The 24,695-nt window shown below is 36.0% G+C and overlaps 1 protein-coding gene and 1 long non-coding RNA gene across 9 annotated transcripts in view; one reads left to right on the top strand and one right to left on the bottom strand.

Annotated features, from left to right (window-relative positions):
• Positions 1–24,695, bottom strand: part of SUGCT (succinyl-CoA:glutarate-CoA transferase) — a 326,659-nt gene that overhangs the window by 65,596 nt on the left and 236,368 nt on the right. The window lies entirely within an intron of this gene.
• On the top strand, positions 50–23,943 carry LOC121065965. Its single transcript, XR_005817432.1, has 3 exons — positions 50–180; positions 17,592–17,704; positions 23,515–23,943. It is a non-coding gene; the product is annotated as an uncharacterized LOC121065965 (long non-coding RNA).

Here is a 24,695-nt window from a genome sequence, read left to right on the forward strand (position 1 = left end):
GTTAGGGCCTGCCTGCATTCTCCCTTAATCCATCAACATACACTTGAAGAGGAAAGAGATACTCACACCATCTCCAGAAGAAATCTGGAGTTTTTTTTAAGTAAGAATCACGGAGATAGCTTGTTTGTCCTGCATAAACACATTACTCCAGAAGACAACATCAAAGACAGCAGAACTGTTGTAAGTCTGATGCTTGTTTTTTTTGTCATTGTAATTGCTCAGCTATTCAAGGCAATGAAGTCTTCGCTAAACTTCATGAAGGTAAACCATGCAAAGCTGGGATGATTTTCAACTTTAAGAAATGTGGTACTAAGAAGAAAATTATAAAATAATTCCATAAAATAAGTTCCATGTGTAACTGATACCCACATGAAGCTACAAGATATTAATACTTATATTTACCTTGACTTTGATTAGTAAATTGTAGACGCCTAATTTTGATTGCAGTTTATTATAGGCAAAAGGCAAATGAGGTACGAATCTAATGTGGTCTCTCTGAGGTGGCTCCACAACGTGAACCAAAGCATAATAAATAGAGATTTTCATCAGAACCTCTAAAATGCTAAAGTAAATGCACCTACGGTTGCTTAAAGGTTCACTGCAAATTAGGTAGGAATAATTTCACAAAGAGGAGAAGTATTCAACTGTGGGCCTGTACAAGGAGCTGCATAATGTAATCTAGGCTTGCGTGTTGATTAGCTCAGAAGACAACAGATCCTGCTTGCACTGACGTAAACAGGAGTCAGAGCAAAACCCGAAACGTGCTGGGTTTCTGCTGTTCAGTCAGGTTTTAAATTTTAGCCTGTTAGTGATGAATACCGGATGGACATTCACAGTTGTCTCTTGAAAAACTGGAGTAGTAAATACATTTTGTGCATTATCATTCGTTTATGTAGGTAAAAATTCTAAGTGTCAGGCTACAGACAGCCTTCAGGCATGCAGAATATTTTTCTTTCTATTGCTAGGTAAGAGATGTTAGACTAATGTGATTCTGTCAGTGAAGTCAGCTGCCTGAATCTTTCTCCTGAAATACTTACACTTTTCTGTTTGCACGAGCTGTCAGAGTTTGAAACTGGTATTGATGGATCTTTCAAATTCCAATTAAAATAATATGTATGTATGGAGCTTTAAAGCCAGCTATTTCTGCTTAGAAAATATGTGCAACCACAGAATCATTTGAGACTAAAAACATAGGACACAGAAACCCCTCAAGAACTTCATCTTAGGCCAGTTGTCATTCTCATAGCAAATTTCAGAAAAGAAACAACCTAATGGAAAAAAAAAAAAAAGTCTCTTCTGTTCACAATAGTAGAAATAGTGAAGTTGTATTTTTCAGATTTAAGAGTATTTTTGATGGATTATATGATCCAGAAAACTGTTATTGCTCTATTTTGAAATTATATGTTCATATAGTAAAACAAACAAAGAAAGAAAACTAGTTCATCAACCTCTTACTACTGTGCAGTACTGAGATGTCTTTAGAAGTGTTATTTTCCTTCTTTTGATAATGGCAAGATTTCTAAATGAATTTGAGAAGAACATGAAAACCATATGTTAAAATTTGACAGTGGTGATCAAATGACAACAGAGATCTGTTAGTTCTTCCTTTAACTTTGTAAATATGTGTTGAAATATTTCCCCAAATCATCACAAGGATTAACAAACTAACACATGTAAAGACAGTAGCAAGAGGTTAGCTATGAAAATGACATTAACAGAGTTACCAAGGAAGAAAAAGAATACAAATAAAGAACTGAAGCTACAACTCAAAAATTCAATAGCATAATTCATATTTCTTAAAGAGAATGAGTTCCACTAAAAAAAATTAAACCAAATTCTCTATTAGCTCCCTGTTAGCTTTGACTTCCATTTGCTGTGACATTAAATGGACATTTCAGAATCTGATCTATTTTCAATGTTTCTCTTCATCTTTGAATACCACTAGAGAAACACAAATGCTTCACAATCCTATCTTCTGCTTCTCTGCACTGGCATCTCAAAGTAAGAATTCTTTTTAGTTTTACTTGATCATGATGGAAGAATCTTTCTCTTAACTATCACTACAGATCTGACAGCAGATACAGTGTTAGGGGCATGCTTTCATGCCAGGAAGTCCATAGTTAAACTTTTCAATGGAGCCACATCTCAGTTTAAACTGCCATATTGAGAAGACAAACACAAGAGTTGTTTTCTCATCAGGATGTGATGGCAATCTAAGCAAAAGACTTCAGTTCCATCTTGTTTAAATATATGAGTTGTTTAATGGATTTTCTTGGGAATGGCAGACATCAAACTGTTTCTGGAATGCTCTATTTTTTTATTTTATTTTTTTAAGACTTATCTTATACACTTGAATATTTATAGTTGTATGTAGTGTTTCAGATACACAGTTTTATGTACAGCACATTTTAAAGCTGCATTTATGCCTTGAAAAAGGATTAGCAGAGCCATCATTCTAAGAAAAACAGTAGCAGTTCCCTAGGCAAGCTGAGGAGTAAATAAAATGTCTGTGTCATTCTGCAGCACTGAAATTAAGAGGTCAGCTGCCAATGGTGGCACTCTCTGAGGGACAGTGCAAGGGTCTGGAGGAAGGGCAGATGTCCCCATGACTCCTGCTTGCTGATGTCTGCTGGTAGTTAGTTTCATGTGCTAGCATGCTAAGGTCATGAAGGAAATCTATGGTTGTTCCAGAAACATTTTCCTCTCAGAGATGTCTCCAATGACATAAATTAGAAAAAAAAAAATTATTTGGACAATATGCAATGAATACATTATTCTAAAAATGGTGGCACTCAAGTGTTCTGTGAGAAAAAGCCCAAAATCAAGACTCCTCTTCTTGCTCTAGCACAATTTAACTAAAAGGAGCACTTAGCAAATCACAACACTTTGCATATTTGCTCCACTAGTTAAACTAATTTCACTATGAAGAAAAAATCCTAATGCAATTTTTGAAGCTCCATGAACAGAGAATGCATACTCATGCTTTTTAACACTTTCCATTGCCATACACCCATGTCAATTTGCTCATAATTCAGTGTTTAGGAAGGATGGTACTTGAGCTAATGTGGACTAACTAATAGCAGACAATTCTACTATTTTAATTCTATGAATTCTTGCAAGTGTCTTTAAAGCTCAGAGGTGAGATTTGAATGGGGGGACTAGGAAGAGAGTAACAGACGAAACAGGCACATGGTTTTAATTTGGGGGGAGGGAGTCTGTTATGAAATTTACTTGACTGCTGCAGGCAATATTGGAGAATTAAATGGAAACTGGCTGAACCTTAGCTTCCAGTTTATAAAGAGCATTCACTCTATAAAGTTTCCTTATAGCACCTTTTTACATAATGAGCTTTAACTAAATTCTGTCAGCACGGAAAGTGCTTCATATGGTTTAAGATGTGTCTTACTTCAGGAATTCAGAAGCTTTTCCTTTCAAAGGCAGAGAAGCAGCTTTAAAAGAGAGCTTGAGTCTCTAAGCAGTGGAAGATAATGTACCTTTCCCATGTCTCATGCTTTCAGCTAAAGACTTAAACAAATCTATGGCGGGATGTTGATCTTGTCAGCTGCATGCATCCTTTATCTGATTATTCATATACTGTACTATAACCCTCAGTCTCCAGAAAACGTGAGCTCTCCTGATAGTACTGTAACAGGTAAGAAAAGTAGGAAGACCAAATATATATCCCAGTTTCACTTGTATTTAATTTTCTTAATTTTCAACATGTTTTCTTTATTTTGGTTTTGGGTTCAGACAGCTCAGAAGGCTTGCCCTTTCTGATATCTGTTTGACTCATCTAGGTGCCTCCCTTTCTTTCCTCTTTGTAGCCCTTCAGGAACTTCCAGCAGGCTCTGTCTTGCATAAGTACCACTGGATGGTATAAGAAGAGGAACAAATGAACATCCAGCATCAAGATTTGTAGTCCTCCACCTGTTTTTTTCCACTTAATTAATATAAACAATAATGATGAATGATAATTTGTGTAGTTGTGCTTAGAGAAATATCAGTGTGTGTTGTTTCAGGCACTGTATAGCCACAAAACCTTTGCTACCATTTTAAGTAGACACAAAAGCTAAGGGACCTAATACTTCAAATGTTTCTAAGAAGGTAAGTATCTTTAGCAGTGTACAGTGTTCCTGGGAACTCAAAGTAGTTACACTGCTCACATGTGCAGTTGGAACTGAGCTTCTATTTGCAGAACAAAAATCTTAAAAGTCAGTTGAGAAACTTTTTTTTCTCTAACAAGGAATTGTGGAGATTTTGGAGTCTTCTAGATGTAAAGATGTGTTTTAGCAATGTCATCTTTCTGCAAGTATTTGATTTTTCAACCCATCGTTCAAGACAAAAGGATTAAAGGAATAAAATCTGTGGTCAAACGCGATGTTCATTTAAATTGGAAATTAAATATTGATACTTGCGTTCTGATAAAGTGTAAATGAACTTGGTCTCAAAATGTTACTTTCAGAAGAAGGATCAAAGTTCTAAAATTTCACACACTAAGTGCCTGCAAAGATACACTGTGCTTATTTTTTCTTAAGATGAATCTATTTAAAGATTTACCAAAAAAATTCAGTTGAAAAATACCATTACCTCGCAAATCAACTATTGATTTGAACTTTTTAAATGACTGTCCTTGTAAGTACTATTCAAATGAAAACACTGGAATTCCTTATAAAGGTTAGGTACACAGTGTAATTTAATTAAAAAATTTATGACCATCTTTACAAAAGTAAGGAATAGCTATAATGAGGTAAAAGGCAGAAAAATATATAATGCTAAATTTGCTTCATATTCAGTACAGAAGCTAGAATGCAGAAGAAAATAATACAAGCAGGTGATAGTCAAAACAGAATCAGCCAGAGTGTTAGAATGACACGTGTATTCTTCTTTTGTTTGTTTGTAATTTGGCAGCCAGAATTATTTCCTTGAACTCCACCAGACAATTAAAGTTTCTGGCATACTAACTCAGCAAAGGGGGAAAGAATCAATTTTACAAGTGTAATATAAAATGTGATATTTATACTGTTTTCCGGTAGTAATCAGCACTTTCTGATGTGCAAGTAATTTGTTGAATGCCAAAGACACTTATGTCTGGCTAACAGTTGTTGGCTGATTTTGCTGAAAGCTGTGTGTCAGACCAGGAATCTGTTTGCGGTAAAACAGTTCGTGCAGGAAGGTAGGCAGCCTGCTTCCACGTTCTGCACTAATGATGTCTCTTCCCGGCAACCACATTTTCCATTTTGGACCCCTGCTCTAAGAAGTCCCTAAATTTCCTCTGAGGGTATGCTGGGGGAAGAGGGTATATCCCTTCCTCAAAGACTCAGTTCCAAAATTCATAAATTAACCAAAATGAAAACAAGATGGAAATGACTCTTTCAGATAAATTAATATTTTCTTATTTTAAGCCAAGTAATAACTATATTTTGTCTTTGCTGCCCACAGACCTCAATATTCTTTACATTAGATAAACAGGCCTCATATAATTAAAGCATTACCTTTTGCAAGCATTTTTATCACGTTATAAGAAACAGTGAAATGAAAGGATATAATAGAGAAGAATGAGCTGCCATGTATGTTGCTTTTCAGAAACACTGAGAAAGTGCTGTGACAGTAGCTGAATCACAGCCAACCTCTTCCCAGCTCAACTCCACCACCCGATCTTGAGAGAGGAGAAGTACCAATTGCAAACCCTCTAATTCCTTCTCTTCCCCTTTCTCCTGATGCCCAACCTGGAATAGGAGTGAAGGGAGCAGTAATATAATCATGCTGGTAGGGGAGCTGCTTTATACCCTACAAGAATGCCCTGGAGCACATTGTAATCCAGCCATGACTGCATGCCAGAGGCCACACAGGAGCTGTGTGGCACAAGCTGGGAAAGACCCCAGGTTCCCAGTACAAAGATCTAACTCTCAATCATAAGACTACCCTTTCTTCTTCCTTAATCCTTTATTTTATTGTCAGTAACATGATAAATTCTAATCTACCTCATAACCCCATTAGTGCTGCATGCCAGTCCCTGGCCCATCTGCAACCATCCTGAAACCACTTCAGATGGCACTTTTTCAAGCCACGCTAATCAAAATGAAGTATCTCTCAATTAATTATCCCTCTACAACCTGCATTCCAATCCCTCTCCATAATTGGCAATTACTTACCCATTCTTCCTCACAAAGCCCAGAGTAAATTGGGTAATTTTAGCATTTGTTTTACTTTGACTGGTCCTAAATTTAACGTGGGAAACTCTTTGCACCCCCTCCCCTTTCTGTTTTGGTAAAACAAGTTAGTTAGAACCCATGTCTTCACAATTAAATTTTCAACAACACATTGGGAAGGTCATTGCCTCAGCTGTTTATTGATCTCATTATTACTAAAAGCATGTGTTTATAGCTATGTCTGGCCTTTTATCATACTTTTTCATGTTATTTTAAAACATACTAAACAATGTATTCAAAATATCATTTTTAATATAAACATTATATATTGAGGCCTCCTCCCCAATTTCTTCCAGACCAACATGTTAAGTATTTCCCAGTTCATATTAAACACACATGAGAACATTTGCACTTATGATTAGGAATCAGCTCTTGACCTTCTAAACTTGTATTGTTCCCTGATGAATGCTTTGGTTCTAATTCCCTAGAAGGCCATGACCTGCTGAGTACCCAAGGTCAATTAAAATGAAGTCCTTAAAGTTTTCTCATATGAATTCTAACATGCTTTCTAAGAATTTTAGGCTCAAATTTAACCCTCTCTGTTTTATAAGATTTTTCTAATATGAGTTTCTGGTTATTCTGAGCAGCTGAGTGTGCTGCATATTCTATGGTTCATTCCCTGCACAAACAGCCCTTCTGGCTTATCACCTTCCCCTTCATCACTCTCTCCTGGAATCACAAGAATGAGAAGCGTTAGAAATCTGCTCAGCCATCAAGACCATTGGCTTGCTTGGACAGCCTGTTTCTTATGGAGCTATTCATGCTAATGTTTTCCCAGTCTCATTTCAGTCTCATATGGTTTTGTTCACAGGGTAATGGCTGATATTCAACAGTTTTTCTCTTGGTATTTAGTCTAGATTTTCCCTTTCAAAACTTACTGTCATCAACTACACCTTGACCATCTCTGATCTCGCTTATGCTGCTTCTGCCCAATGATTGTGTTCCTACTGTGCAACATCCCTATTCATGCAACCTAAGATGACAAGTAATGCAAAAGATAGTGAAACAAAAGACAAGGCACTGGAAAAAACTCTGGTTGGGTGACTTCAGATGGAATCAAGGGAGGGGAAAAAAAACATGACCAGAATTCAGAATTCAGACCAGAATCAGCAAGCACAGCCAAGAAGAGACTGCCAGGACTGACGTAAATGGCCCAGCTGGGAAATGCACAGGTGATTAGAAAGGAAACTAGTCAGAAGATCCTGGGAATGGGCTGTGAGGCCTGAAGATAGGCAACTGGAGCTGAGAGCTGCAGAAAGAGGGTACGTAAGGTAGAGCTAGTGGAGAGATGTAGAGGGGGCAATTCCTGTCAAATAGTAGGGTTGTGACACGGTCAAAAAATCTCTGCTGAGCACACAGATGAAACAGCCAGGCGAAGCACAACTGGAAATGCTATCAACCACACGTGACAAATTGGGAGGCTGGGACAAAAGACATCTCTGGTATCCTAGTGAGATTCAAAGGCAGAAACACTGCCTCCAATTATAACATGCTCTTAGAATAACAGTAGAGAGCATGGAACAGTAATTATTACATGCAACAGGATTTGGGAAGAGAGGCAATATCTTTTATTAGCTCAACTGATATAGGTAGAAAAAAAAAGACAATCTTGCAAGCACGCAAGGCCTTTTTCCATATCTTATTTTACATACTACATCTTTTAATTTTTATGAATATCTTAGTAAAACATTCTTTCCAGTGTTACATCTATTTTACTTTTTTTTTTTTTTTTTTTTTTTTAAAAAGGCTGCTAGCTTGATAGAAGTGTTATTTGGCTCATCTTCTTTTTAGATTTTGGTTCACACTGTGGCATCACAGAAGCTGATCAGAAAGTGGCAAAGATCTCAGTGAGGTTAACGTTCAGCCCACCAGCCTGACATTTTTTAACAGAGCTTTCTATTTTTATGTTAATTTTTCAGCTCATTCAGATTAAAAAAAAAATATATCTTTGAGATAAGATTATCCTGGGCTAACTAATCATCTAGAAAAGCAGCTAAAATAGCTTTTCACAAAGTAAAATCAAAAGAATAAAGCAGATAAGGAGGAATAGTATATATTTCTTAGCTTATACAATACTGTATTTCAATTGTAGTGCACTTAAATAACAGGGATTTAATAAACTAGTACTTAATAAGGTAGCATTTCAGGTAATGGGGTTTATGAGCTTTTTTAAAATCTGTTAAATAATAACATGGGAGTAAGGAGAATCTTAGAGTGCTATCATGCTGCAAGTTTGTTACAAGTTAGACTGGCAATAACACTCCTGATGTTCAGAAATGTCTGTACATACTCAGCTGGCATGCAGGTGTTTGGCTAATAAAACAGAAATAGAAATTTGACAGTGAGGCAGAAAGCTACCAGATGTTCCTAAGGAATAATCAGGAGGAGAAAAGAGAAAGATGCACTGATATGTCTTAAAAACAAACAAAAACCACGGCTACCACCTTTGCTTACCTGGTATCTTGAAAGTTATCATGATAAGAAGAATTTCTCTTTATGTTTAGAAAACAGCCATATCACTCTGTTTGCAGAGTATTGTATAAAATGTTAGGGAAAGGAACCTAGGAGACTCTTATAAAACATATAGAAATAGCTGTAGAACTGTATCTCTATAAGGCAAGCAATTTTAAGGACAGGCAATTGAAATGGAGGGAAGTTAATTGTTCAGTTGGAAATGTGCTTAGTAATGAAGACTTCAGTTTCTTTAGATATTCAGACATGCTAACCACAAGGTCAGTACTGATTAATTCAAGTTTTCTTCGTAAATCAGGAATAAAGTTTAATAAAACCCAGGGTTGAAATCTGATCCCATTTACGCTTGCACAGCACTAGAAGAATAACCCACCTGAATAATCTCCAAACTTACCCTAGACTAGCAAAAACCTCCAGCTCCACATCCCTAAGTGCCAAATCTGCTCCAAGTACAATATTCAAAAGCATAAATTTTTATGCAATAGCTTCATCAAGAAAATCTTTATAGTCTATAACTGTGGTCCCCATGCACTTCTGTTGTTTCAATAACACTGTCTTTATCAGTCTCATCAAAGCTGCTGTCCAGCATGAGGTTGCTGGTAACTATAATGAAGTGATGATGCTGTAGATTTCCTTATAGCTAAAGACTTTCCACTGCTAGGCAGGTGACTGCAATTTCCATCACATCAGGACAATTACTTTTAAGAACGGAAGGAACCTTCACCCTCCCTCCTTTTCCTCTACCCCTCCCAGCTTAGGTTGCACATCATGATCCACAAACTTTCAGATAATACTTTGCTTGTGATTCTCAGCATAATCAGTACTATAGGAAATTGAACTGCAAGACAGAAAAGTATTTTTTAAAGGAAACTCTATTTGAAAACCTAAGCCTGGGAAACAGATCACGGAAAATACTGTGAATAAGCTCTTGATTTTACCTTTTGAACAAGGAGATGATACTATGGGTCCCTGCAGAATAGGTTTTCAGAAACAGCCATTAAAGCACGTAAGAATAAAAAATAAAAATAGAAATAAAAAAGTTTTTAATACAAGAAAAAATTGAAAAACTTATTTTAATTTGTACACACTACAAAACTCCAGAACACCTCCATGTTTTCATTCTTATGGCAAACTGAAAACATACAGGATTCTCTTTTTCTCTTTTAAGTTATGACCTCCCTAAGCAAAAACTTGAAAATCTGAAATACCAAATCCTTAACTGAAAACATTTTCCTCGCAAAATAGAAAACTAAATCCAACTGTGAAGGCATAGGAACCCAAACTCTCTAAGAATGGTTAGAACAAACAAGGCGTCATTAATCTGCTCTGTTTTCACATCCTGTTCTAAAGATTATGAATTGCAACAGTTTACCTTAGTGTGGTAAGAGACATGTACATGGCTATGCAACACTGCAAAAATAGGAACATCACTGCATCTTAATACTACAGAAGCATTTACAGCTTCAATTAACTGCTATCATGGCCTGACTCTGCATCATTTATTTATTTTATTATTTATTTTATTTTTGCAATAGGCCAAATGCAATCACTAAATTGCAGAGCACAGTAACCTGGCAAAATAACATAATAATATATCTTTAGAATGAAGTCTGCACTGTTTTTTGTTTTGTTTTGTTCGTTTGTTTTTGTTTTCCTGGGAGTGAACAATAGCACAATTAGCTGACATTACATTACCAGAACTCACTCCATGTGCTTACGGAAGCATATACCTCCACACATCCACTTGAGTAAATTACTTGCATTGTAATTTACTCTTACACAGTGGACTTACACAAAATAAACAGAGGTGTTCTCCCACTTAACTGAGCAGCACACGGGAGCTGCTAAGTTCAGGCTAGAATGTGGCTGTAATGCAAGGCAAAGGTGAATGAACAGAAAGTGTCTATCTGTTATTTGGCAAAAGTGATGGTCTCTGATTAATTACCAGTGGGCATCACTGAACTTTAGGAAAATAGGCCATACTAAGAAAATGCTATGGTAAGTTATCACAGCAGAGATGCTAGGTTCCTGGGTAAGTATCCTATCCTTGCAAGGGGCATGATTCCCATTTGGAAGCAAGTCCCACTGAAAATGTTTGTCTCATCTGACTGCTAAATCACATTGTATGTAAACAGCAAACTTTTTATAAGCACTTTATCTTAGGCTCTGAGTTACTTACTCTGAAAAAGGGTTAAATACATGTAGCTTGCAGGGAAATATTAACTGTCCCATTCTCTCTTGCTCTTTAATGTAGAACAGGATGGCACAGTTAAAATTTAAAATTGATAAAGCAGCTAGGAATATTACTGGAAATTAGCAGAAAACACTATTTTCTTTAGGTTAACTGCAAGTTTTGAGTGATTGTTTGCAAACTGATTTATCTCAGTGTTTCAGTAAAAGTAACTGGAGAATATGTATACAACTTGCATTTTCAAATCTGAGGTAGAGAGTCGAGATGTCCAAAATGGCGTGCCAGAAAGGGGCCTAATTTCCGGAAATCAATATCTCAGCATTTTCTTAGACTTTTTAATTAGAGTAGCCTAAAAATGAGACATTCAGTGTCACTATCATAATTCCATCTCTCTCTTTCTTTAAAGCATGTTTGTTTACTAAGAACTCTAATCCTTTTTCCTCAGTGACACAACTCAGTAGGATGAAATTACAGAGAAATACCTATACATACTACGTGTCACATATGGGTTTGAAGTAACCAAGTTAAGTCATTATAGAAGAGAAAAACTCTCAAAGTATATCAAAATCATATGAAATGACAATCTTTATTGCTATTTTCAGGACAAGACTTTTTTTTTTTTCCTAGACGTTTATCAAAAATCCTCAAGAGAAACCCAGTTTATCTTTCTACCAACCATTGAGTCAATCCTGTTTGTATTTAAAACTGCCACCTCATAAAGTCAGAGTTTTAAAACTGTAAAATTCTGGATCCTTGAAGTCAACAGCAAGATCTCTATCAACATAAATAAAGTCAGCTTTTCACCTTCATGTTTACTTAATATTATTACACACCGCATTTCTACTGGGCTATACTTATGATGCATCTACTGAGACATGCTTTTCAAATGTACTTTATTTATTAATGTAGCAATTTGAAGAGCATAAGATTACTACATTTTGGACTGAAATTCTTGTTCCTGTTTTATGCCTAGTTTTTTGCAAGCGTAGTTAGTAAATGCTTGAGCTATTACTGCTAAACAGCATATCAGTTCTTCTGACATTAGAAAGGAATAAAATGTTTCTCCTTTATGTGGCAACTCTGGTTAATCCATTACGAATCTACTTTAAAAATGTCTTGAATCCTGTTTTCCTGGAATAAGATCAATCAGACTGTGGCAGATTTTAAAACCACAGCCTGCCTACAAGCTGAAATGAAAGCAAAAGACAGAATAGCCTTGCCTGTACCAAAAGAACACTGAAAAGTTATTTCATTTTGTTTTTTATCAAGGTGGTAATGTTTGAACTATGGTTGGAAGACATTAGTAGCATCTTTTTTTTTACAATGGAATTTCCACAACTGTGAAGATCTTGTGAAGTATTTATCTGTGAAGATCATGTGGAGTATATATAAACAGAGATGATACGGTAACAAACATTAGAGCTGAAGCCAGTAAAAATATAAAACCTCAAAACTGGGATTCTTTTGATGGATGGGGACATATGAAGCAGAATTTTGGTAAATCAGAAATTCACATTCCAATAGTAATCCATTCCTTGAAGCATGCCTATGAGAAAGCAAAACAGAAAGAATCCTAGCAGCATATATTTGAACAAGCAGTTTAGAAGATCCAAACCCATTTTCTCAGAAAGCAATAAGAAATTTGTTATTGTGTTGAGGTGGATAATGTTTACTGAGCTATGTTCCCGGATTTAAGTTCTTATTCAAATGAATCTCCATGGAAATCAATTAGAAAGCAGATGTGAGAAAATAACTCAGGTGCTGAGCTCAGATCTAACGTTTTGGAAAAATGAGTCAGGATCCCACCCTCAGTATAATGGCAAAACATTACTTGAATGGGATCAGAATCCTATTCTTCATCCTTTCAGTTTTTAAATAAGATAGCATTAAACATAGAATTTTAATCTCTGAAGATTCTTTTTTTCATACTGTGACAATAATATTTTATAATGCTGGGGAAAAATTATGGCTTTTGTATTTTCCTTAAGTGGGTTACTCAACAGCATAATAATAGTAGTGCAATAATATCATAATTTTGTTATCATGACTAATGGTATTCATTAAAAACACCTGTGGCCATAAAATAGAGGACAGATGCAAATTCTCTTGCCTTAAGATGTCACCTCTTCACCTTGCCAAATCTCTTCACCCTTGCACACAGGGTTGGTATAGTTAAGTGGCAGTAGCTAACAAAGTTTAACAAAGTTAAAGCATTAACTTTGTACCGAATAAACAACAATTGTCATACGTTTAGCAGACATAAAGCACCACTAGTATAAAAAACTACAACAAAAATCAACTTTTATCAGATCAATTTGATTTGGAACATACAAGATGTGAGAGCAAGCTTGCAGTACCGATCCCTTCAGTACAGCTTTTCATGACCACTAAATCCCAGTTGTTAAATGCTCTATTAATTAGAGGAAGATCCTACTGAAAACCTGTATTGTTCAATTAATTACTCACTGCTTGTCAAGGTTAAGCAAAACTCAAAATTCAAGCTAAACTTCCATACTTGTTGCTATTAATATGTAAATGAATCAAGCACAAAACACTAAAACAGCTTCCTAAACACTAATGCAAACGTGCAGGCAATGTTATCAGGACTATAGGCTGAAGCAGAAATAAGGCTTTCCCATACCTGCCAGTTCCAAAAAACCAATCAGAACCTGCACTTCAGCTGCAGATACTAACAAATGTACTTTTAAAACTAAACTAAAGATTCTGTTGTAAGAAGTGAATAAGTGCAAACGAGATCTCATTGATACTGAGAGATAACTGCAAAAGAAGTACCAGCCTTCATGAACTTAAAATTCATCATACATGAATATTACAAGGTCAGCAGAGTGCAGAAATGGCTTGCATAGTTCTTTAACCCATGTTTCTTTGTAGTAAAGTTGAAAGTAGAAATTCATATAAGCAGACAACTAGGTAAGTCAGCTGAAAAACTGAAGCTGAAGATGTAGTTATCAATAGGCTGGAAAGTACAAAGAGATTGTGTAGGCATAGTATTGAACCTCTGTGAGAAACCTTTGGTTGCCATAAATGAATTGAGTGCTAGCAGAAGATGCCAAACTCCTATTCCTGGGGATACACATGCTCTGTTTATCCACAGAAAGGAAACCCACCCTGGATACACTGGTTCTAGCCAACTACCGCCCAGAATAAAATTTCCCACGAGCAAGTCCACAGAGAAGCTAGTCAAAGGCCAGGGACATTCTCATGTAATTGAAATTAACCTTTTAGACGCAGCATAATCTGGAATCGAGCCAGGACACAGAATTCACACCACCTACGAGACTGATGAATATTCTCCACCCATCAGTGGGCAAAGGACAGACATCCGTTCTCATCATCTTGGACCTCTGCAGTCAGAGTAGTGCTCTAAAATTATTTGAGTCCTTCCTGGAGAGGTACGCCCAGTGAGCAGTGACAGGAAACTGTACCTCCACCACTGGACTCCTCAAACTGTGTGGGCAATTGCAGAAGCCAAGAACTGTGGAAATGACATTTACGTCAAATATCACTTTGTTCACACAGCTTTTGTGTGATACCTCTACCCCACCCTACCCCTGCTTTATTTGGACTGTGAGCTCCTTAGCTACTGATGATCGACACCTCTTTGTTTATTCAGAACCTAGCACAATCATGGACTTTGCTGGCAGTCCTTTGTATAACTTAACAAATACTCTCAGTATTTGTAGAGTTTCAAAAGTATCAATTCTCCTCCAGATTATTTTCAACAGCTACATGGAAAAACTAGCTGAAACTGGACTGAATCTAGTCCCAACAATATGCAGAAAATAACCACTACAACAGATCAGTTCCTGCATAAGCAACAGCCAACTATATTGGAAGATAGACAGAGAAAAAACATTCAGGAGTTAACATTCCTATACATGTTAACGGCCATTCAGTGAGTGCTGGAAGAGTATACTTTGGTTAAGCTGATCTCTCTCTCTTTTGACCAGAATCACTAGCAATGTTTTTTCAACCTGAACCAAGTAGAAGACTACCCCAAATATACTGACAATATTGGGGCACTTTGACACCTCAGCTCAATGGTCAGCAAGACAATATATCTGGACATGAATATTTCAGACCCTTGAAACCCCCCACTAACATAGACCATGGGACATCTCCTGAGAATCACAGCTGTTACACTGAATTTTCAGACAATCTCAAATCAAGTTCAGATCTCTTATATATATATATCATATGTATATATATATATATATGTATGTATTCAAGGCATTTAATGGCCTGTGTCACTTCGATACTTTATGCATACACACACACACCACACACATATATAGGTGCATATACATACACAAATAAAGTTCTATTCTATTCTGAATATATACCACTACGCTATTCTGTTTGGATACCATAGGTACTTATTTGTTAGTGCAAGGAATCCATGAAGGGGAAGAATACAGTACACAAAAGAAAAATACACAAGAGAGAATACAGACAGTGACAAGATTTTTCTCCATAATTCTCTATTAATGCATTGTAAAGTTTCATTTCAGTTTCAGTGCGCTAATTTACACGCTTTTCTTTAACCTGTATTTCATTCCTATCTTAGAAAATGATCACACAGGTGTTTCCAAGTAAGATAATACCATGCGTTTTTCAGGTTACTTTTGATTACACCTTTGAATTTTTAAAAATCTTTCTACGAGAGTTAATTGTGTCTAGACTTGCAACAGACCCTCCTTCATCAGTTATTCGTAGGAAATTTTTCCATTTATAAGCTTGTTTCTAAACTATTTCTCTGTGCTATTCATGACTGTGTGACCGTGACCATGAAAATATAAGGATCAGAGGGAGAAATACTGTTTACCTTTCAATATAACCCAAAAAAACTAAAGAATATGGGCAATACATTTGTAAGATCTGAGCTACTCTATGTAAAAGATCTGAGCTACTCTATGTAAACTTCAACTGAGCAATTTGGAACAGTTGTTGGTGAGAGCTAGAACACTGGAAAGTTTTTGGAGTATTAATATGATACTTAGAAATGCAGCAATAATAGTATTCAAAGCAAGTGGAGATAAAACAAACAAACAAAATTACTAACATTTCAGGGTCTATGTAGAGACTTTCCATTGCCTGAACACTGAAAAGTTAAGCAGATCACTTTGGCTTTGTTTGTAATGTGTTTATTTTCAGAAGATACTGAAAGACAAATGAACAAATATCATAGGCATTAATATTAGGACTTGTGGCTGAATTTTTTTAACATTATGTACATGCATCTGTTGTGAGAGCATGAGAGTACTCCAAAATACTTCAGGTCAACTTAGCAAAGATTCCCCCCCCCCCCCCCCCCAAGTGAATGTTTAATTTATTTGTTTATAAAGGTGACTTCTACGCATAAAGCATACATCTTGGAATTTTATAACATCTGGAGACACCTCCTGAGAACAATACCTAACAGGAGAAGCTGCAATGCAAAGTGGGCTGGATGAACCTGTATGGGAATTTGGGAATTACTGGAGAACATATCTTACAGATTATATGTATAATTATACTGACATCTTGAATATAGCAGAGCTGTGTGAGTTCCTGAGGGATTTGGGCAGGTAGAAAGGTAATCTTCCATTTGACATTATTTGTTTGTAGTTCTCTGGAATTGCAAAGGAAGGAAGAGAAGGGAAGGGCTTTAAATGGACATATTCTCGTTATCAGCAATCTATGGATCTCAGCTACAGTTGCTAGGAATAAAGGTAAATACTCCAGACTTTCACAAAAAAAAAAAAAAAAAAAAAAAAAAGATAAGAATCCTGCAGTTGGCTCTAAAAAAGACTCTCTTACAGCCATTTAAAACATTTACAGTGTTGTGTGCAACGATTCTATCAATCAGTGTCTGTGCCTAAATTCATAGAATCATTTAGGTTGGAAAAGACTTTCAAGATCATCAAGTCCATCCATCAAGTTCATAGCTTTTTTTGTCTTAGGCTCCCTAGAGCTTACAAGCAAAGCAGTAAGCGGTAAAAAGTAACATTTTCTTTTATTAGGGTTCTGTATAGGGACAGGCAAGGGGGAAAGGGGGGACTTTTGATGTAGCTGTAACTAGAAAGAAAAAACAGAATTTTCAATAGTAAGCTAAAGAATAAAAAATACAACAAAGAACTAACATGTCCACATCTCAAGTATGCATGTGAAGAGGTTTTATGTGAGCCCTACACAGTGAGTGCACAGTCTTTTTCTTTGCCAAACACAACAAGCCGACAAATACACATACATACCAGTGTCACTAGTACAGAGGTAGACCAGGCAAAATTGCATTCCTCTCACTGGCATACCCTATCTTGATCATTTCTGAAAATGTTTCTCTCCTCATTCTGTGCAGATGTGAAGGCAGGTAAATAAAAATTTAATAAGAAAATACTATCAAGAAGGAATAATGGCTGGTTACCACATATGTTTCAGACAATAAACTGGTTTGGTAGAAAAACTGAAGGGACATGGGAATTGAAAGAGCAAACTGTCAACCAGTCTCTCCAAACATACAAAAAAAATACAGTGGTAATGAAAACAAACAAACGAACAAACAAACAATAACAACAAAACATATATCAATAAGCAATAGGGAAATAAGGGAAATTTGGTTCTGATAGCTGTCTAAAACTTGGAATAATCTCAGGAGCTATCCCGGTCCAAGGAAGCCAAAAGACCACATGAGTAACTGTCCCTTGTGAACTCTTCCCCAGGTGAACATCCTCAGGATGAAATACAATTGTTTATTGTGTGTCTTGGTAACAGAAAATTCAATACATCATTGGCCTCTGACTATCCATCTCATTTCCAGTCTTCACAATATCTGGTAAGTTATTGAGAGAATTTTCTCCCCAGTAAAGAAAATCGTCCTTTAAAATGTCAGTGTGATTAATAAGACATTAATGGACCCATCTCAGCACCTTGTCTGCTCAAATGTCACCTTTTGTGGTGTTTGGCAGTTCTCTTTTCCTGAAGGGCATAAAAGGCGACAGTCTTGATCAGACAAGAGGTGCACTTGTTGGCACATAAACACAGACACTAACAATTTTAAATTATACAAGTTAACAAGAAGAAACTGGTTTTATCCTCTCTGGAAAAATTTGTAACTCAGACCTTTCACTGCTTCTGATGTTGCATTTGGCTGAACACCATTAATTTGAATGCTTGTACTTGTTGCGTGTTGGGTGATTGAACATATTTGTGTCAAAACAAATGTCTTGTTCATACATGCTGTATGAAGAGGCTTCTTTCTTCCTGCTGAAACGTGATCTTTATTAACCTTTCATATCAGAAGGAGGACGTTATATATGAATGTCTGGGCAAAGTATGCGTTATTTTTGACAGCCTGCATATAGTGAGGCATCAGAGTACCTATGCCTCAACTCTTATCTCATATCTGTAATTTAGGAAAATAGGAACTAGCAGTAGTTTCTAGATAGAACAGAATGTACACATATGACTCAAAAAAAAAAAAAAGTGAAACTTACCTAAAAATTTATTTTAAGGTTTTAATTCAGAAGTTAGGTTATTTATACCAATAAAACTATAAAACTACAGTTTGTATGATTTACTGGTATCATTATTTTAATATGCATGATTTTAATTTTAATATGAAAGTCTAGCACCACCAAAGATGAAAACCAAGAATAGTCCAAAATGTTGTTCATATTCTAGTGTGGTATATAGGTCAAGATGAAATGGATCCATTGATCTTTGAGCTTTATCCATATTAATCTGAAATGAGTGGTAAAAATACATTAAAAGGATAAGTGACAACAGGGAAACTGATAGCTCCATTTCACAGCAAATTTTGAGGTTTCATTAAATGCTTTCATTCTGTACTGGAACGAACACATCTTTTATGCATTTTTGTCAAAATTATCTTGTGCTCCCTTTCTGATTGAAACTGGAGCTTTATATGGAAAAAAAAAATGTATGCTTCTCTCTGTGTGGCTTCAGAGAGGGAACTGTTTTATGGAATAATGTTTTATGTTGATAATGAAGTTGTATGGCCAAAAGAATCCAGATTCTTTTGCCTCTTCCCTCCCCCCTTGCCTTATTCAAAACATAACTTTCAATCCCCAAAACATAAATCAAGGTAAAAAAGTTAGACTGAGTGCCAATATTGAGAATCAAAGGGCCCAGCTTTAGTGCTCCAATTAAAATGGGGCCTATAATGTATAACAGACCAAAAAGATTGTGTCTGATTGTAGTTGGAACTACTCTAAAAGATTTTAAATTATTTTGCTAATAAGTGGCCCGTTTACTTCCATAATGGGATTTCTGAAAAAAACCGTAGAAGTTAGAAAAAAAACAGCTGTGATTGCTCATTTGCAATTCACAAAGTTGCCTCATTTATAACTTTATATGGTTGGAACCACATCTTCTGTGAAGGATGACCATATGTCCTTTGTATACATTACAGTTATGACACTGATTGTCACCTACTGAATAAATGAAAAAAGCTTAAATTTAAACATAGAAAACCTATATGCAAGAGATATTTTTGGCAAACCAGTGAAGGTTTCCTCTCAACAGCAATGGCACATGTTCATAGACTGTTCCATTAAAATTATTTGTAATGCATATTAAATGAGTACTACACCAATTAAAATAAGGAGGTAAATGAAGACAATGAAGAAGGAGGAGAGATGTACTATCAAGTATACTTTTATCTTTCCATTTGAAAAATCCATATTAGACTGTGGGACCAAAGATAAAGGTGTAAATGGGTCAAATTCATGCCAAATGGAATCTTTCAATTTCTCCATTATATCTTTGTGTATGTGCAAGAGGCCAGACTGGAAAAAGAAACAGAATATGTTATAATACAATACTCAGAGAGATGGCCAAAAGGGAGTTATTGCTCTGAATTAAACAGATGGGTTTCCATGCCAAGCTTTTGCCTTTCCTTCACTCAACGGTAAGGGATCAAATGTAACATTTTTTTTTTTTTCTACAGCTATCCTAAGTGAACAGAAGTATAAAGTTATCCGTGAAACAATCTAAACAGAAAAAATAAATACTAGAACTGCAGTATAGTATGGTGACCATATGCATTAATCCTCAAAAACACAAAGCAAAATATTAATTTCCTTATCCTGCTGGAAAACTTTTGATTGCTGACATAAGCACCTATTACTGCTAAGTGGTAATTTACAGGAACTATTTTTTAAATGTGGAAAGCTATGGATACAATAAACAACAGATGGAAGAAGATAACTGACGTAATCCGGAGATTTACTCCTAATATTGTAAAGGTTTGCTTCTTTGGGGGAGGGTTAATTTTTATTTTGGTTTTATTTCTGACAGTTCCACAGGCATGTCATAAGAGATTTCAGTGAAGGAGGCTAAATCCTTGTTAGAGAATTTATAGAACAGAAACAAATAATTCCTCATCTCATTCCAAAGTGTTGGTAATTACTGCCTTGGACAACTGAAATTCTTTGCTAGACAGTGTCCTTTTTCTGACACAGGGGAATAGAGTGTTTTGTCATGTGAGGATTTCATCTTCATTATAGGCCAAAAGTTTGTGCCAGTAGGAATGATATTTTTTTAAAGCTAGCTTTTCTGTTGAGATTCTTATGCAATACTTTTTTCTCTCTTTCCTACTTTTCCTCCTCTGCTGACACTTTACATAGAAGCCAATCTTTTCTTTTGCAAGAGAGCAGAGTTCTTGGAAAGACCATATAACTCTTTCACTAGGAAATCTGTATTTCCAGGCTGACTAGAGACATAAAACAGATATAAGGAATTAAGTATTCATCCAACTACCCCAGCCCTTCTCTCCCTTCAGACAGCCTTAGGTTTCCTGGGTACACCACTTGCCATTCAGTGCACATCTAAGGCTTCAGATCCAACAATGAAGCCTATGCTAGCTGTAGCTGGATTTTCAATCATTCAGTATGCTGAAGTGAATAAAAACAAAACAAAACAAAAAAATGCAGCATAGAATGATGGAATATGTATTAAGGTAGTTCATGGCCTCCACCAAATACCCCATTTACAATGAGTTTTAAAGAAATCTAGAATTTTGTTCTCAGTGCCATGGAATAAAAATAGTTATTTTTTCCACTTCTGGTTGCCAAATGTGAATAAAACAAATCCTACATAAAAATCATATTCCAACATTACTGTTCTTAAGACCAATCCTTTCATGGAGTTTTTTGTTTTGTTTTGTTTTTCCAATGAATTTTTGTCACATATATCATATCATACATGCTCATACTGTTCAATAACACTGCTCTAAAATTCTGACTTTGGGGTTTTGGTGGTCTTATTCTTCCTTATCTATGTATAACACCTATCACATATGTATTGCTACCCAAATCCCCTAAATTTAGGATTTATATCAGTTAAAGAATTCAATACTTCTATCATATGAAAACCAGATCGTATTTCATTTTATGAAATGAGCTATTCACAAAACTAAAAAATGCCAGTGGAGGACTGGATGAATCTGTTTTAAAAAATTTGTTTTCTTCAGTGCTAAAAATCATATTTCTGTTGCCAAGTAAAGGCAGAAAATATTCTGTTTATACAATGACCTTATAATGAGAACTTTTTTCATAATAAAATTATCATGTAAGGATCATAGGAAGAAAACAAAGGTTCTTTCTTCTTTTGATAAATTTGATGCAAAGTCACTAACCATTTTTTACTTGATTTAGCTGTCAAGAGGAGAAAGACTATAAATTCAAAGCCTGTCAATATCTGTGTTGGGCTGCTTTAAGGATAGACTATCCTTTTAAGGGTTTTCCTTTTTTATTTCTGGATAGCTGAAAAGAGTTCACTACTGGGTGAGCATAGTTCTCCAAAAAACATAGTTAAACAAACAAACAAACAAAAAATCTAACCCAGATTCAAAGAAAAAAAAATATTTTCCTTTTAGAATAAACTCTGATCTGGTGTTGCACTGCATTGACTAATATTTTGTGTTCACATCCACAAGTATAATTAATATGTAAAATCTTCTCTCTCTTATATTCATATACATATATACACAAATACAAAATGCTCAGAATATCTGGCCTCTTACCAAAACCTTTCTCTAAGAATTGAGTGCTTTATACCTTAGACATTCTAGAAAGTACTTGCTAATGTAATGACTTAAAAAAAAATAGATTTGCATAAGCTAATTATAGGAAAAGTTATTTTTGGAGGTAGTGTATGATTTACAATCCACATATTATTTCAGGCAGAGTATCTTGTTTCCCCCTGTTTGGCAAGATTGGTCATAAAGAGATATCATCTGACACTGTAAATCTGTGTTTTAAATACAAATTGGTCTGTTCACACTGGCCATTTTTTCTAACTACTGGAAAATGCCAACAGCCTCTGCAGAGGCAAGAACTACATTTCTGTGTTTTCCACTTTATTGGATTTGAAAGATAGATTATATTTATGTTAGGGTTTTTTTGCAGTTTAATACACAGAAGACTTAAAATTACTGCTACTATGAGACCCTTAACTATGAAAAAAGCATTGGAAAATGACCAAAATCTTTGTTAGCAGCCAGCAATAGTCAATGGTGCAGAAAACTAGTGTTCTCAATATGGCTTATGACAATCTTATGTCAATGCTAATGCTGTTCATTGTGCCCGATTCCACCAGTTAAAACTTCCTACAGTGATCTGTCATTACTTTTTCTGCTAGTTATCATCTTTTAGTCATCCAAAATTTTCTTTTATGCTTTTTTATGTATTCTATAAAAGAGCACCATGACATAACTGCTGATGACTAAGTATACTAATGAATATCCCATGAACATCCACCAACAGGTTTCCTCCCTCCACGGAAAGAATATGTGAAATCAGCTCAGAACATAACCACTGTGCAGTCCACAGTGTGCAATGCATATAATACGTCATTGAGTCTGTAACATCACTTTCTCTTGAGTGTAAAGTTGATATTAAAATTTCCCTTGCCAAATCCTGACTTAGGTGGGCAGTTTGCCCCAGTTATCGTTTGGCAATTGCAGTTTCACACATCTAAACTACAAAATACTTGACTGTACTTCAGACCCTTAGAGTGAGACCGTACATCTATTCTGTGCTTGTACAGAGCCCTGACTGTGCTTAAGAGCTATGATAAAATTATAGGGATGCTGTTAAGAGACAGCTGCTTTGTCAGAATTACCTGACTAAACTAAAACTTAGTCTTGCAATTAACTTGTCTGCCTCAGAAAGAGCCTACATTTACTGCTGCTGCTGACCAGCAAAGTCTTAGATAGCTACGGCTTACTGTAATGAAATACACAACCACTCCATACATACAGATGAAGACTGAAAAAAAAGATGAAAGGGAAGAGTCATCTTCCTCAAATTTAACAATACTTTAGAAAATATACAGTTGTTATTTTATAATGACTGTGTCCTTTTCAGCAACAGCAGACTCTTTTCAATCAGTATAACTTTTTATACCAATCTCCATCTAAATCCAGATCTCCTTCTGATCAATAACAGTTTTCAAAGAAACTGCATCACTAACATGAGATCCAAACCTGAAGGGCAGTCATAACCAAATAACAACTTATTCCAAGGATGTGAAATCACCCTTTATCCAAAATTTGCTCTTGCATTTCCTGTGAACAAGAGGGTGTTGCTGAACCTTTTATCTGATATCTTTCATTCCTAGGACATGGACAACAGCTGCATATTCCCTGCTATCTCCATATTGAATGAGTGTTACAGAGAACACAGAATAGCAAGATGAACCAAACAGCTGAACAACCAACACACGAACAGACAAAAGTATCCTCTTTTACTTCAGTTGGAAAATCCACTGTAAACTTAGTTTTAAAAGGTGGGGATATTTTCTTTCTTTTTTTTTTTTTCCTCACTACCTGAATAGTGCTGGACAACAATATTACAAAATGTTAATGTAACTCTCCTGCAAAGTCAGGTTTGCTGGACAGAAATCCATAGCACACATCTTGTTTTATTAACCGAAGCAATGCAGATTTATATAAATACTTGAGGTAAAATTTAATTTTTTAATGCTGCTAACTAACCAGAAAGCATGTGAATGAAAATGTATTATTGTCTACTGGTTAGTTTTACCAGATGGCTGTATCAAACAAAATATAATTTTTATGTTCAGATAAAAGCCTGCATTTTTGATCGCTTATTTCATGAGGGCACAAGTGGCAGAATAGGCTCTATATTATTCATTCTCAAATTTAAACTGGAGGTAAATCCTATGATTTGATAGGATCTCCTGCTGCACATGTACACGGATGTGTGTGCACTGAGCGTGCATGTGTGTACATGAATGATACAACCGCCATCCAGTTTTACTCTGTTTCATAACATTGCAATCCACAGGAGTAAAGTGGCACAGCAAAGGTGTTCAATGACAGAGATGTGTGGAGAACTTGGGAAAGACAAAAATTAGTGTGTGCAGTAGCAATGTCAGATGTGAATTAGAATCACAGAATCATAGAATCATAGAATATCCCGAGTTGGAAGGGACCCATAAGGATCATTGAGTCCAACTCCTGGCACCGCACAGGTCTACCCAAAATATAGATCATGTGACTAAGTGCACAGTCCATTCTCTTCTTAAATTCAGACAGGCTTGGTGCAGTGACTACTTCCCTGGGGAGCCTGTTCCAGTGTGCGACCAACCTCTCAGTGAAGAACCTCTTCCTGATATCCAGCCTGAACCTCCCCTGCCTCAGATTAACATCGTTCCTGCAGGTCCTATCACTGGTGATTACGGAGAATAGGTCACCTGCCCCTCCACTCCCCCTTGTGAGGAAGTTGTACACTGCAATGAGGTGCCCCCTCAGCCTCCAATTCTCCAGGCTGAACAGG

Source organism: Cygnus olor, chromosome 2 (assembly GCF_009769625.2).
Source record: "Cygnus olor isolate bCygOlo1 chromosome 2, bCygOlo1.pri.v2, whole genome shotgun sequence".
NCBI lineage: Eukaryota > Metazoa > Chordata > Aves > Anseriformes > Anatidae > Cygnus > Cygnus olor.